This window comes from Hibiscus syriacus, unplaced genomic scaffold (genome assembly GCF_006381635.1).
Source record: "Hibiscus syriacus cultivar Baekdansim isolate YM2019G1 unplaced genomic scaffold, ASM638163v2 tig00111720_pilon, whole genome shotgun sequence".
Lineage (NCBI taxonomy): Eukaryota > Viridiplantae > Streptophyta > Magnoliopsida > Malvales > Malvaceae > Hibiscus > Hibiscus syriacus.
This window is the reverse complement of record NW_024063163.1, coordinates 59,525-69,191: the sequence shown is the minus strand read 5'-3', so window position 1 is coordinate 69,191 and position 9,667 is coordinate 59,525. Positions and strand designations below refer to the sequence as shown.

Sequence of the window (9,667 nt, the reverse complement as noted above, 5' to 3'; positions counted from 1 at the left end):
CTATCTCGAACACACGCACACGTACGTATTCCGCCTGCCTGGAGTGGGGTACTTGGGGAGAAAGGTTCGGGGCGTAGAATCCGAATTTTGCGACTCCCTTAAGTGCGGGCCGAAGAAAACGAACGCCTTAATAAATTAAGGGCGCAAGGCATGACGGGTGCGATCATACCAGCACTAATGCACCGGATCCCATCAGAACTCCGCAGTTAAGCGTGCTTGGGCGAGAGTAGTACTAGGATGGGTGACCTCCTGGGAAGTCCTCGTGTTGCACCCCTTTTTCGGATTATTTTCTTTTTATTCTATCTCGAACACACGCACACGTACGTATTCCGCCTGCCTGGAGTGGGGTACTTGGGGAGAAAGGTTCGGGGCGTAGAATCCGAATTTTGCGACTCCCTTAAGTGCGGGCCGGAAGAAAACGAACGCCTTAATAAATTAAGGGCGCAAGGCATGACGGGTGCGATCATACCAGCACTAATGCACCGGATCCCATCAGAACTCCGCAGTTAAGCGTGCTTGGGCGAGAGTAGTACTAGGATGGGTGACCTCCTGGGAAGTCCTCGTGTTGCACCCCTCTTTTTCGGATTATTTTCTTTTTATTCTATCTCGAACACACGCACACGTACGTATTCCGCCTGCCTGGAGTGGGGTACTTGGGGAGAAAGGTTCGGGGCGTAGAATCCGAATTTTGCGACTCCCTTAAGTGCGGGCCGGAAGAAAACGAACGCCTTAAATAAATTAAGGGCGCAAGGCATGACGGGTGCGATCATACCAGCACTAATGCACCGGATCCCATCAGAACTCCGCAGTTAAGCGTGCTTGGGCGAGAGTAGTACTAGGATGGGTGACCTCCTGGGAAGTCCTCGTGTTGCACCCCTTTTTCGGATTATTTTCTTTTTATTCTATCTCGAACACACGCACACGTACGTATTCCGCCTGCCTGGAGTGGGGTACTTGGGGAGAAAGGTTCGGGGCGTAGAATCCGAATTTTGCGACTCCCTTAGGTGCGGGCCGGAAGAAAACGAACGCCTTAAATAAATTAAGGGCGCAAGGCATGACGGGTGCGATCATACCAGCACTAATGCACCGGATCCCATCAGAACTCCGCAGTTAAGCGTGCTTGGGCGAGAGTAGTACTAGGATGGGTGACCTCCTGGGAAGTCCTCGTGTTGCACCCCTTTTTCGGATTATTTTCTTTTTATTCTATCTCGAACACACGCACACGTACGTATTCCGCCTGCCTGGAGTGGGGTACTTGGGGAGAAAGGTTCGGGGCGTAGAATCCGAATTTTGCGACTCCCTTAAGTGCGGGCCGGAAGAAAACGAACGCCTTAAATAAATTAAGGGCGCAAGGCATGACGGGTGCGATCATACCAGCACTAATGCACCGGATCCCATCAGAACTCCGCAGTTAAGCGTGCTTGGGCGAGAGTAGTACTAGGATGGGTGACCTCCTGGGAAGTCCTCGTGTTGCACCCCTTTTTTCGGATTATTTTCTTTTTATTCTATCTCGAACACACGCACACGTACGTATTCCGCCTGCCTGGAGTGGGGTACTTGGGGAGAAAGGTTCGGGGCGTAGAATCCGAATTTTGCGACTCCCTTAAGTGCGGGCCGAAGAAAACGAACGCCTTAAATAAATTAAGGGCGCAAGGCATGACGGGTGCGATCATACCAGCACTAATGCACCGGATCCCATCAGAACTCCGCAGTTAAGCGTGCTTGGGCGAGAGTAGTACTAGGATGGGTGACCTCCTGGGAAGTCCTCGTGTTGCACCCCTTTTTCGGATTATTTTCTTTTTATTCTATCTCGAACACACGCACACGTACGTATTCCGCCTGCCTGGAGTGGGGTACTTGGGGAGAAAGGTTCGGGGCGTAGAATCCGAATTTTGCGACTCCCTTAAGTGCGGGCCGGAAGAAAACGAACGCCTTAATAAATTAAGGGCGCAAGGCATGACGGGTGCGATCATACCAGCACTAATGCACCGGATCCCATCAGAACTCCGCAGTTAAGCGTGCTTGGGCGAGAGTAGTACTAGGATGGGTGACCTCCTGGGAAGTCCTCGTGTTGCACCCCTTTTTCGGATTATTTTCTTTTTATTCTATCTCGAACACACGCACACGTACGTATTCCGCCTGCCTGGAGTGGGGTACTTGGGGAGAAAGGTTCGGGCGTAGAATCCGAATTTTGCGACTCCCTTAAGTGCGGGCCGGAAGAAAACGAACGCCTTAATAAATTAAGGGCGCAAGGCATGACGGGTGCGATCATACCAGCACTAATGCACCGGATCCCATCAGAACTCCGCAGTTAAGCGTGCTTGGGCGAGAGTAGTACTAGGATGGGTGACCTCCTGGGAAGTCCTCGTGTTGCACCCTTTTTTCGGATTATTTTCTTTTTATTCTATCTCGAACACACGCACACGTACGTATTCCGCCTGCCTGGAGTGGGGTACTTGGGGAGAAAGGTTCGGGGCGTAGAATCCGAATTTTGCGACTCCCTTAAGTGCGGGCCGGAAGAAAACGAACGCCTTAATAAATTAAGGGCGCAAGGCATGACGGGTGCGATCATACCAGCACTAATGCACCGGATCCCATCAGAACTCCGCAGTTAAGCGTGCTTGGGCGAGAGTAGTACTAGGATGGGTGACCTCCTGGGAAGTCCTCGTGTTGCACCCCTTTTTTCGGATTATTTTCTTTTTATTCTATCTCGAACACACGCACACGTACGTATTCCGCCTGCCTGGAGTGGGGTACTTGGGGAGAAAGGTTCGGGGCGTAGAATCCGAATTTTGCGACTCCCTTAAGTGCGGGCCGGAAGAAAACGAACGCCTTAATAAATTAAGGGCGCAAGGCATGACGGGTGCGATCATACCAGCACTAATGCACCGGATCCCATCAGAACTCCGCAGTTAAGCGTGCTTGGGCGAGAGTAGTACTAGGATGGGTGACCTCCTGGGAAGTCCTCGTGTTGCACCCCTTTTTCGGATTATTTTCTTTTTATTCTATCTCGAACACACGCACACGTACGTATTCCGCCTGCCTGGAGTGGGGTACTTGGGGAGAAAGGTTCGGGCGTAGAATCCGAATTTTGCGACTCCCTTAAGTGCGGGCCGAAGAAAACGAACGCCTTAATAAATTAAGGGCGCAAGGCATGACGGGTGCGATCATACCAGCACTAATGCACCGGATCCCATCAGAACTCCGCAGTTAAGCGTGCTTGGGCGAGAGTAGTACTAGGATGGGTGACCTCCTGGGAAGTCCTCGTGTTGCACCCCTTTTTCGGATTATTTTCTTTTTATTCTATCTCGAACACACGCACACGTACGTATTCCGCCTGCCTGGAGTGGGGTACTTGGGGAGAAAGGTTCGGGCGTAGAATCCGAATTTTGCGACTCCCTTAGTGCGGGCCGGAAGAAAACGAACGCCTTAATAAATTAAGGGCGCAAGGCATGACGGGTGCGATCATACCAGCACTAATGCACCGGATCCCATCAGAACTCCGCAGTTAAGCGTGCTTGGGCGAGAGTAGTACTAGGATGGGTGACCTCCTGGGAAGTCCTCGTGTTGCACCCCTTTTTCGGATTATTTTCTTTTTATTCTATCTCGAACACACGCACACGTACGTATTCCGCCTGCCTGGAGTGGGGTACTTGGGGAGAAAGGTTCGGGGCGTAGAATCCGAATTTTGCGACTCCCTTAAGTGCGGGCCGGAAGAAAACGAACGCCTTAAATAAATTAAGGGCGCAAGGCATGACGGGTGCGATCATACCAGCACTAATGCACCGGATCCCATCAGAACTCCGCAGTTAAGCGTGCTTGGGCGAGAGTAGTACTAGGATGGGTGACCTCCTGGGAAGTCCTCGTGTTGCACCCCTTTTTCGGATTATTTTCTTTTTATTCTATCTCGAACACACGCACACGTACGTATTCCGCCTGCCTGGAGTGGGGTACTTGGGGAGAAAGGTTCGGGGCGTAGAATCCGAATTTTGCGACTCCCTTAAGTGCGGGCCGGAAGAAAACGAACGCCTTAATAAATTAAGGGCGCAAGGCATGACGGGTGCGATCATACCAGCACTAATGCACCGGATCCCATCAGAACTCCGCAGTTAAGCGTGCTTGGGCGAGAGTAGTACTAGGATGGGTGACCTCCTGGGAAGTCCTCGTGTTGCACCCTCTTTTTCGGATTATTTTCTTTTTATTCTATCTCGAACACACGCACACGTACGTATTCCGCCTGCCTGGAGTGGGGTACTTGGGGAGAAAGGTTCGGGGCGTAGAATCCGAATTTTGCGACTCCCTTAAGTGCGGGCCGGAAGAAAACGAACGCCTTAATAAATTAAGGGCGCAAGGCATGACGGGTGCGATCATACCAGCACTAATGCACCGGATCCCATCAGAACTCCGCAGTTAAGCGTGCTTGGGCGAGAGTAGTACTAGGATGGGTGACCTCCTGGGAAGTCCTCGTGTTGCACCCCTTTTTCGGATTATTTTCTTTTTATTCTATCTCGAACACACGCACACGTACGTATTCCGCCTGCCTGGAGTGGGGTACTTGGGGAGAAAGGTTCGGGGCGTAGAATCCGAATTTTGCGACTCCCTTAAGTGCGGGCCGGAAGAAAACGAACGCCTTAAATAAATTAAGGGCGCAAGGCATGACGGGTGCGATCATACCAGCACTAATGCACCGGATCCCATCAGAACTCCGCAGTTAAGCGTGCTTGGGCGAGAGTAGTACTAGGATGGGTGACCTCCTGGGAAGTCCTCGTGTTGCACCCCTTTTTTCGGATTATTTTCTTTTTATTCTATCTCGAACACACGCACACGTACGTATTCCGCCTGCCTGGAGTGGGGTACTTGGGGAGAAAGGTTCGGGGCGTAGAATCCGAATTTTGCGACTCCCTTAAGTGCGGGCCGGAAGAAAACGAACGCCTTAATAAATTAAGGGCGCAAGGCATGACGGGTGCGATCATACCAGCACTAATGCACCGGATCCCATCAGAACTCCGCAGTTAAGCGTGCTTGGGCGAGAGTAGTACTAGGATGGGTGACCTCCTGGGAAGTCCTCGTGTTGCACCCCTTTTTTCGGATTATTTTCTTTTTATTCTATCTCGAACACACGCACACGTACGTATTCCGCCTGCCTGGAGTGGGGTACTTGGGGAGAAAGGTTCGGGGCGTAGAATCCGAATTTTGCGACTCCCTTAAGTGCGGGCCGGAAGAAAACGAACGCCTTAAATAAATTAAGGGCGCAAGGCATGACGGGTGCGATCATACCAGCACTAATGCACCGGATCCCATCAGAACTCCGCAGTTAAGCGTGCTTGGGCGAGAGTAGTACTAGGATGGGTGACCTCCTGGGAAGTCCTCGTGTTGCACCCCTTTTTCGGATTATTTTCTTTTTATTCTATCTCGAACACACGCACACGTACGTATTCCGCCTGCCTGGAGTGGGGTACTTGGGGAGAAAGGTTCGGGGCGTAGAATCCGAATTTTGCGACTCCCTTAAGTGCGGGCCGGAAGAAAACGAACGCCTTAATAAATTAAGGGCGCAAGGCATGACGGGTGCGATCATACCAGCACTAATGCACCGGATCCCATCAGAACTCCGCAGTTAAGCGTGCTTGGGCGAGAGTAGTACTAGGATGGGTGACCTCCTGGGAAGTCCTCGTGTTGCACCCCTCTTTTTCGGATTATTTTCTTTTTATTCTATCTCGAACACACGCACACGTACGTATTCCGCCTGCCTGGAGTGGGGTACTTGGGGAGAAAGGTTCGGGGCGTAGAATCCGAATTTTGCGACTCCCTTAAGTGCGGGCCGGAAGAAAACGAACGCCTTAAATAAATTAAGGGCGCAAGGCATGACGGGTGCGATCATACCAGCACTAATGCACCGGATCCCATCAGAACTCCGCAGTTAAGCGTGCTTGGGCGAGAGTAGTACTAGGATGGGTGACCTCCTGGGAAGTCCTCGTGTTGCACCCCTCTTTTTCGGATTATTTTCTTTTTATTCTATCTCGAACACACGCACACGTACGTATTCCGCCTGCCTGGAGTGGGGTACTTGGGGAGAAAGGTTCGGGGCGTAGAATCCGAATTTTGCGACTCCCTTAAGTGCGGGCCGGAAGAAAACGAACGCCTTAATAAATTAAGGGCGCAAGGCATGACGGGTGCGATCATACCAGCACTAATGCACCGGATCCCATCAGAACTCCGCAGTTAAGCGTGCTTGGGCGAGAGTAGTACTAGGATGGGTGACCTCCTGGGAAGTCCTCGTGTTGCACCCCTCTTTTTCGGATTATTTTCTTTTTATTCTATCTCGAACACACGCACACGTACGTATTCCGCCTGCCTGGAGTGGGGTACTTGGGGAGAAAGGTTCGGGGCGTAGAATCCGAATTTTGCGACTCCCTTAAGTGCGGGCCGGAAGAAAACGAACGCCTTAATAAATTAAGGGCGCAAGGCATGACGGGTGCGATCATACCAGCACTAATGCACCGGATCCCATCAGAACTCCGCAGTTAAGCGTGCTTGGGCGAGAGTAGTACTAGGATGGGTGACCTCCTGGGAAGTCCTCGTGTTGCACCCCTTTTTTCGGATTATTTTCTTTTTATTCTATCTCGAACACACGCACACGTACGTATTCCGCCTGCCTGGAGTGGGGTACTTGGGGAGAAAGGTTCGGGGCGTAGAATCCGAATTTTGCGACTCCCTTAAGTGCGGGCCGGAAGAAAACGAACGCCTTAATAAATTAAGGGCGCAAGGCATGACGGGTGCGATCATACCAGCACTAATGCACCGGATCCCATCAGAACTCCGCAGTTAAGCGTGCTTGGGCGAGAGTAGTACTAGGATGGGTGACCTCCTGGGAAGTCCTCGTGTTGCACCCCTCTTTTTCGGATTATTTTCTTTTTATTCTATCTCGAACACACGCACACGTACGTATTCCGCCTGCCTGGAGTGGGGTACTTGGGGAGAAAGGTTCGGGGCGTAGAATCCGAATTTTGCGACTCCCTTAAGTGCGGGCCGAAGAAAACGAACGCCTTAATAAATTAAGGGCGCAAGGCATGACGGGTGCGATCATACCAGCACTAATGCACCGGATCCCATCAGAACTCCGCAGTTAAGCGTGCTTGGGCGAGAGTAGTACTAGGATGGGTGACCTCCTGGGAAGTCCTCGTGTTGCACCCCTCTTTTTCGGATTATTTTCTTTTTATTCTATCTCGAACACACGCACACGTACGTATTCCGCCTGCCTGGAGTGGGGTACTTGGGGAGAAAGGTTCGGGGCGTAGAATCCGAATTTTGCGACTCCCTTAAGTGCGGGCCGGAAGAAAACGAACGCCTTAAATAAATTAAGGGCGCAAGGCATGACGGGTGCGATCATACCAGCACTAATGCACCGGATCCCATCAGAACTCCGCAGTTAAGCGTGCTTGGGCGAGAGTAGTACTAGGATGGGTGACCTCCTGGGAAGTCCTCGTGTTGCACCCCTCTTTTTCGGATTATTTTCTTTTTATTCTATCTCGAACACACACACGTACGTATTCCGCCTGCCTGGAGTGGGGTACTTGGGGAGAAAGGTTCGGGCGTAGAATCCGAATTTTGCGACTCCCTTAAGTGCGGGCCGGAAGAAAACGAACGCCTTAATAAATTAAGGGCGCAAGGCATGACGGGTGCGATCATACCAGCACTAATGCACCGGATCCCATCAGAACTCCGCAGTTAAGCGTGCTTGGGCGAGAGTAGTACTAGGATGGGTGACCTCCTGGGAAGTCCTCGTGTTGCACCCTCTTTTTCGGATTATTTTCTTTTTATTCTATCTCGAACACACGCACACGTACGTATTCCGCCTGCCTGGAGTGGGGTACTTGGGGAGAAAGGTTCGGGGCGTAGAATCCGAATTTTGCGACTCCCTTAAGTGCGGGCCGGAAGAAAACGAACGCCTTAATAAATTAAGGGCGCAAGGCATGACGGGTGCGATCATACCAGCACTAATGCACCGGATCCCATCAGAACTCCGCAGTTAAGCGTGCTTGGGCGAGAGTAGTACTAGGATGGGTGACCTCCTGGGAAGTCCTCGTGTTGCACCCCTTTTTCGGATTATTTTCTTTTTATTCTATCTCGAACACACGCACACGTACGTATTCCGCCTGCCTGGAGTGGGGTACTTGGGGAGAAAGGTTCGGGGCGTAGAATCCGAATTTTGCGACTCCCTTAAGTGCGGGCCGGAAGAAAACGAACGCCTTAATAAATTAAGGGCGCAAGGCATGACGGGTGCGATCATACCAGCACTAATGCACCGGATCCCATCAGAACTCCGCAGTTAAGCGTGCTTGGGCGAGAGTAGTACTAGGATGGGTGACCTCCTGGGAAGTCCTCGTGTTGCACCCCTTTTTCGGATTATTTTCTTTTTATTCTATCTCGAACACACGCACACGTACGTATTCCGCCTGCCTGGAGTGGGGTACTTGGGGAGAAAGGTTCGGGGCGTAGAATCCGAATTTTGCGACTCCCTTAGTGCGGGCCGGAAGAAAACGAACGCCTTAATAAATTAAGGGCGCAAGGCATGACGGGTGCGATCATACCAGCACTAATGCACCGGATCCCATCAGAACTCCGCAGTTAAGCGTGCTTGGGCGAGAGTAGTACTAGGATGGGTGACCTCCTGGGAAGTCCTCGTGTTGCACCCCTTTTTCGGATTATTTTCTTTTTATTCTATCTCGAACACACGCACACGTACGTATTCCGCCTGCCTGGAGTGGGGTACTTGGGGAGAAAGGTTCGGGGCGTAGAATCCGAATTTTGCGACTCCCTTAAGTGCGGGCCGGAAGAAAACGAACGCCTTAATAAATTAAGGGCGCAAGGCATGACGGGTGCGATCATACCAGCACTAATGCACCGGATCCCATCAGAACTCCGCAGTTAAGCGTGCTTGGGCGAGAGTAGTACTAGGATGGGTGACCTCCTGGGAAGTCCTCGTGTTGCACCCCTTTTTCGGATTATTTTCTTTTTATTCTATCTCGAACACACGCACACGTACGTATTCCGCCTGCCTGGAGTGGGGTACTTGGGGAGAAAGGTTCGGGGCGTAGAATCCGAATTTTGCGACTCCCTTAAGTGCGGGCCGGAAGAAAACGAACGCCTTAATAAATTAAGGGCGCAAGGCATGACGGGTGCGATCATACCAGCACTAATGCACCGGATCCCATCAGAACTCCGCAGTTAAGCGTGCTTGGGCGAGAGTAGTACTAGGATGGGTGACCTCCTGGGAAGTCCTCGTGTTGCACCCTCTTTTTCGGATTATTTTCTTTTTATTCTATCTCGAACACACGCACACGTACGTATTCCGCCTGCCTGGAGTGGGGTACTTGGGGAGAAAGGTTCGGGGCGTAGAATCCGAATTTTGCGACTCCCTTAAGTGCGGGCCGGAAGAAAACGAACGCCTTAAATAAATTAAGGGCGCAAGGCATGACGGGTGCGATCATACCAGCACTAATGCACCGGATCCCATCAGAACTCCGCAGTTAAGCGTGCTTGGGCGAGAGTAGTACTAGGATGGGTGACCTCCTGGGAAGTCCTCGTGTTGCACCCCTCTTTTTCGGATTATTTTCTTTTTATTCTATCTCGAACACACGCACACGTACGTATTCCGCCTGCCTGGAGT

General features: G+C 51.5%; 32 non-coding genes across 32 annotated transcripts; all 32 read left to right on the top strand.

Annotated features, from left to right (window-relative positions):
* The first annotated feature begins 155 nt into the window (after positions 1–155).
* Positions 156–274, top strand: LOC120168421. The gene has a single exon (XR_005520224.1). It is a non-coding gene; the product is annotated as a 5S ribosomal RNA (ribosomal RNA).
* Positions 275–455: 181 nt separating this feature from the next.
* Positions 456–574, top strand: LOC120168420. The gene has a single exon (XR_005520223.1). It is a non-coding gene; the product is annotated as a 5S ribosomal RNA (ribosomal RNA).
* Positions 575–758: 184 nt separating this feature from the next.
* LOC120168419 lies at positions 759–877 on the top strand. The gene has a single exon (XR_005520222.1). It is a non-coding gene; the product is annotated as a 5S ribosomal RNA (ribosomal RNA).
* Positions 878–1,059: 182 nt separating this feature from the next.
* On the top strand, positions 1,060–1,178 carry LOC120168418. The gene has a single exon (XR_005520221.1). It is a non-coding gene; the product is annotated as a 5S ribosomal RNA (ribosomal RNA).
* A 182-nt stretch (positions 1,179–1,360) lies between these two features.
* On the top strand, positions 1,361–1,479 carry LOC120168417. The gene has a single exon (XR_005520220.1). It is a non-coding gene; the product is annotated as a 5S ribosomal RNA (ribosomal RNA).
* A 182-nt stretch (positions 1,480–1,661) lies between these two features.
* On the top strand, positions 1,662–1,780 carry LOC120168414. Its single transcript, XR_005520218.1, has one exon. It is a non-coding gene; the product is annotated as a 5S ribosomal RNA (ribosomal RNA).
* A 181-nt stretch (positions 1,781–1,961) lies between these two features.
* Positions 1,962–2,080, top strand: LOC120168413. The gene has a single exon (XR_005520217.1). It is a non-coding gene; the product is annotated as a 5S ribosomal RNA (ribosomal RNA).
* A 180-nt stretch (positions 2,081–2,260) lies between these two features.
* On the top strand, positions 2,261–2,379 carry LOC120168610. The gene has a single exon (XR_005520401.1). It is a non-coding gene; the product is annotated as a 5S ribosomal RNA (ribosomal RNA).
* A 181-nt stretch (positions 2,380–2,560) lies between these two features.
* Positions 2,561–2,679, top strand: LOC120168412. The gene has a single exon (XR_005520216.1). It is a non-coding gene; the product is annotated as a 5S ribosomal RNA (ribosomal RNA).
* A 182-nt stretch (positions 2,680–2,861) lies between these two features.
* Positions 2,862–2,980, top strand: LOC120168411. The gene has a single exon (XR_005520215.1). It is a non-coding gene; the product is annotated as a 5S ribosomal RNA (ribosomal RNA).
* Positions 2,981–3,159: 179 nt separating this feature from the next.
* Positions 3,160–3,278, top strand: LOC120168410. The gene has a single exon (XR_005520214.1). It is a non-coding gene; the product is annotated as a 5S ribosomal RNA (ribosomal RNA).
* A 179-nt stretch (positions 3,279–3,457) lies between these two features.
* Positions 3,458–3,576, top strand: LOC120168409. The gene has a single exon (XR_005520213.1). It is a non-coding gene; the product is annotated as a 5S ribosomal RNA (ribosomal RNA).
* A 182-nt stretch (positions 3,577–3,758) lies between these two features.
* Positions 3,759–3,877, top strand: LOC120168408. Its single transcript, XR_005520212.1, has one exon. It is a non-coding gene; the product is annotated as a 5S ribosomal RNA (ribosomal RNA).
* Positions 3,878–4,058: 181 nt separating this feature from the next.
* LOC120168609 lies at positions 4,059–4,177 on the top strand. The gene has a single exon (XR_005520400.1). It is a non-coding gene; the product is annotated as a 5S ribosomal RNA (ribosomal RNA).
* A 182-nt stretch (positions 4,178–4,359) lies between these two features.
* LOC120168407 lies at positions 4,360–4,478 on the top strand. The gene has a single exon (XR_005520211.1). It is a non-coding gene; the product is annotated as a 5S ribosomal RNA (ribosomal RNA).
* Positions 4,479–4,660: 182 nt separating this feature from the next.
* LOC120168406 lies at positions 4,661–4,779 on the top strand. The gene has a single exon (XR_005520210.1). It is a non-coding gene; the product is annotated as a 5S ribosomal RNA (ribosomal RNA).
* A 182-nt stretch (positions 4,780–4,961) lies between these two features.
* On the top strand, positions 4,962–5,080 carry LOC120168405. Its single transcript, XR_005520209.1, has one exon. It is a non-coding gene; the product is annotated as a 5S ribosomal RNA (ribosomal RNA).
* A 183-nt stretch (positions 5,081–5,263) lies between these two features.
* LOC120168403 lies at positions 5,264–5,382 on the top strand. The gene has a single exon (XR_005520207.1). It is a non-coding gene; the product is annotated as a 5S ribosomal RNA (ribosomal RNA).
* A 181-nt stretch (positions 5,383–5,563) lies between these two features.
* Positions 5,564–5,682, top strand: LOC120168402. Its single transcript, XR_005520206.1, has one exon. It is a non-coding gene; the product is annotated as a 5S ribosomal RNA (ribosomal RNA).
* Positions 5,683–5,866: 184 nt separating this feature from the next.
* LOC120168401 lies at positions 5,867–5,985 on the top strand. The gene has a single exon (XR_005520205.1). It is a non-coding gene; the product is annotated as a 5S ribosomal RNA (ribosomal RNA).
* Positions 5,986–6,168: 183 nt separating this feature from the next.
* Positions 6,169–6,287, top strand: LOC120168400. The gene has a single exon (XR_005520204.1). It is a non-coding gene; the product is annotated as a 5S ribosomal RNA (ribosomal RNA).
* Positions 6,288–6,470: 183 nt separating this feature from the next.
* Positions 6,471–6,589, top strand: LOC120168398. Its single transcript, XR_005520203.1, has one exon. It is a non-coding gene; the product is annotated as a 5S ribosomal RNA (ribosomal RNA).
* A 182-nt stretch (positions 6,590–6,771) lies between these two features.
* On the top strand, positions 6,772–6,890 carry LOC120168397. The gene has a single exon (XR_005520202.1). It is a non-coding gene; the product is annotated as a 5S ribosomal RNA (ribosomal RNA).
* A 182-nt stretch (positions 6,891–7,072) lies between these two features.
* On the top strand, positions 7,073–7,191 carry LOC120168396. The gene has a single exon (XR_005520201.1). It is a non-coding gene; the product is annotated as a 5S ribosomal RNA (ribosomal RNA).
* A 184-nt stretch (positions 7,192–7,375) lies between these two features.
* Positions 7,376–7,494, top strand: LOC120168395. Its single transcript, XR_005520200.1, has one exon. It is a non-coding gene; the product is annotated as a 5S ribosomal RNA (ribosomal RNA).
* A 180-nt stretch (positions 7,495–7,674) lies between these two features.
* Positions 7,675–7,793, top strand: LOC120168608. Its single transcript, XR_005520399.1, has one exon. It is a non-coding gene; the product is annotated as a 5S ribosomal RNA (ribosomal RNA).
* Positions 7,794–7,975: 182 nt separating this feature from the next.
* On the top strand, positions 7,976–8,094 carry LOC120168394. Its single transcript, XR_005520199.1, has one exon. It is a non-coding gene; the product is annotated as a 5S ribosomal RNA (ribosomal RNA).
* Positions 8,095–8,275: 181 nt separating this feature from the next.
* Positions 8,276–8,394, top strand: LOC120168393. The gene has a single exon (XR_005520198.1). It is a non-coding gene; the product is annotated as a 5S ribosomal RNA (ribosomal RNA).
* A 180-nt stretch (positions 8,395–8,574) lies between these two features.
* Positions 8,575–8,693, top strand: LOC120168391. The gene has a single exon (XR_005520196.1). It is a non-coding gene; the product is annotated as a 5S ribosomal RNA (ribosomal RNA).
* A 181-nt stretch (positions 8,694–8,874) lies between these two features.
* On the top strand, positions 8,875–8,993 carry LOC120168390. The gene has a single exon (XR_005520195.1). It is a non-coding gene; the product is annotated as a 5S ribosomal RNA (ribosomal RNA).
* A 181-nt stretch (positions 8,994–9,174) lies between these two features.
* LOC120168606 lies at positions 9,175–9,293 on the top strand. The gene has a single exon (XR_005520397.1). It is a non-coding gene; the product is annotated as a 5S ribosomal RNA (ribosomal RNA).
* Positions 9,294–9,476: 183 nt separating this feature from the next.
* LOC120168389 lies at positions 9,477–9,595 on the top strand. Its single transcript, XR_005520194.1, has one exon. It is a non-coding gene; the product is annotated as a 5S ribosomal RNA (ribosomal RNA).
* Positions 9,596–9,667: the final 72 nt, after the last annotated feature.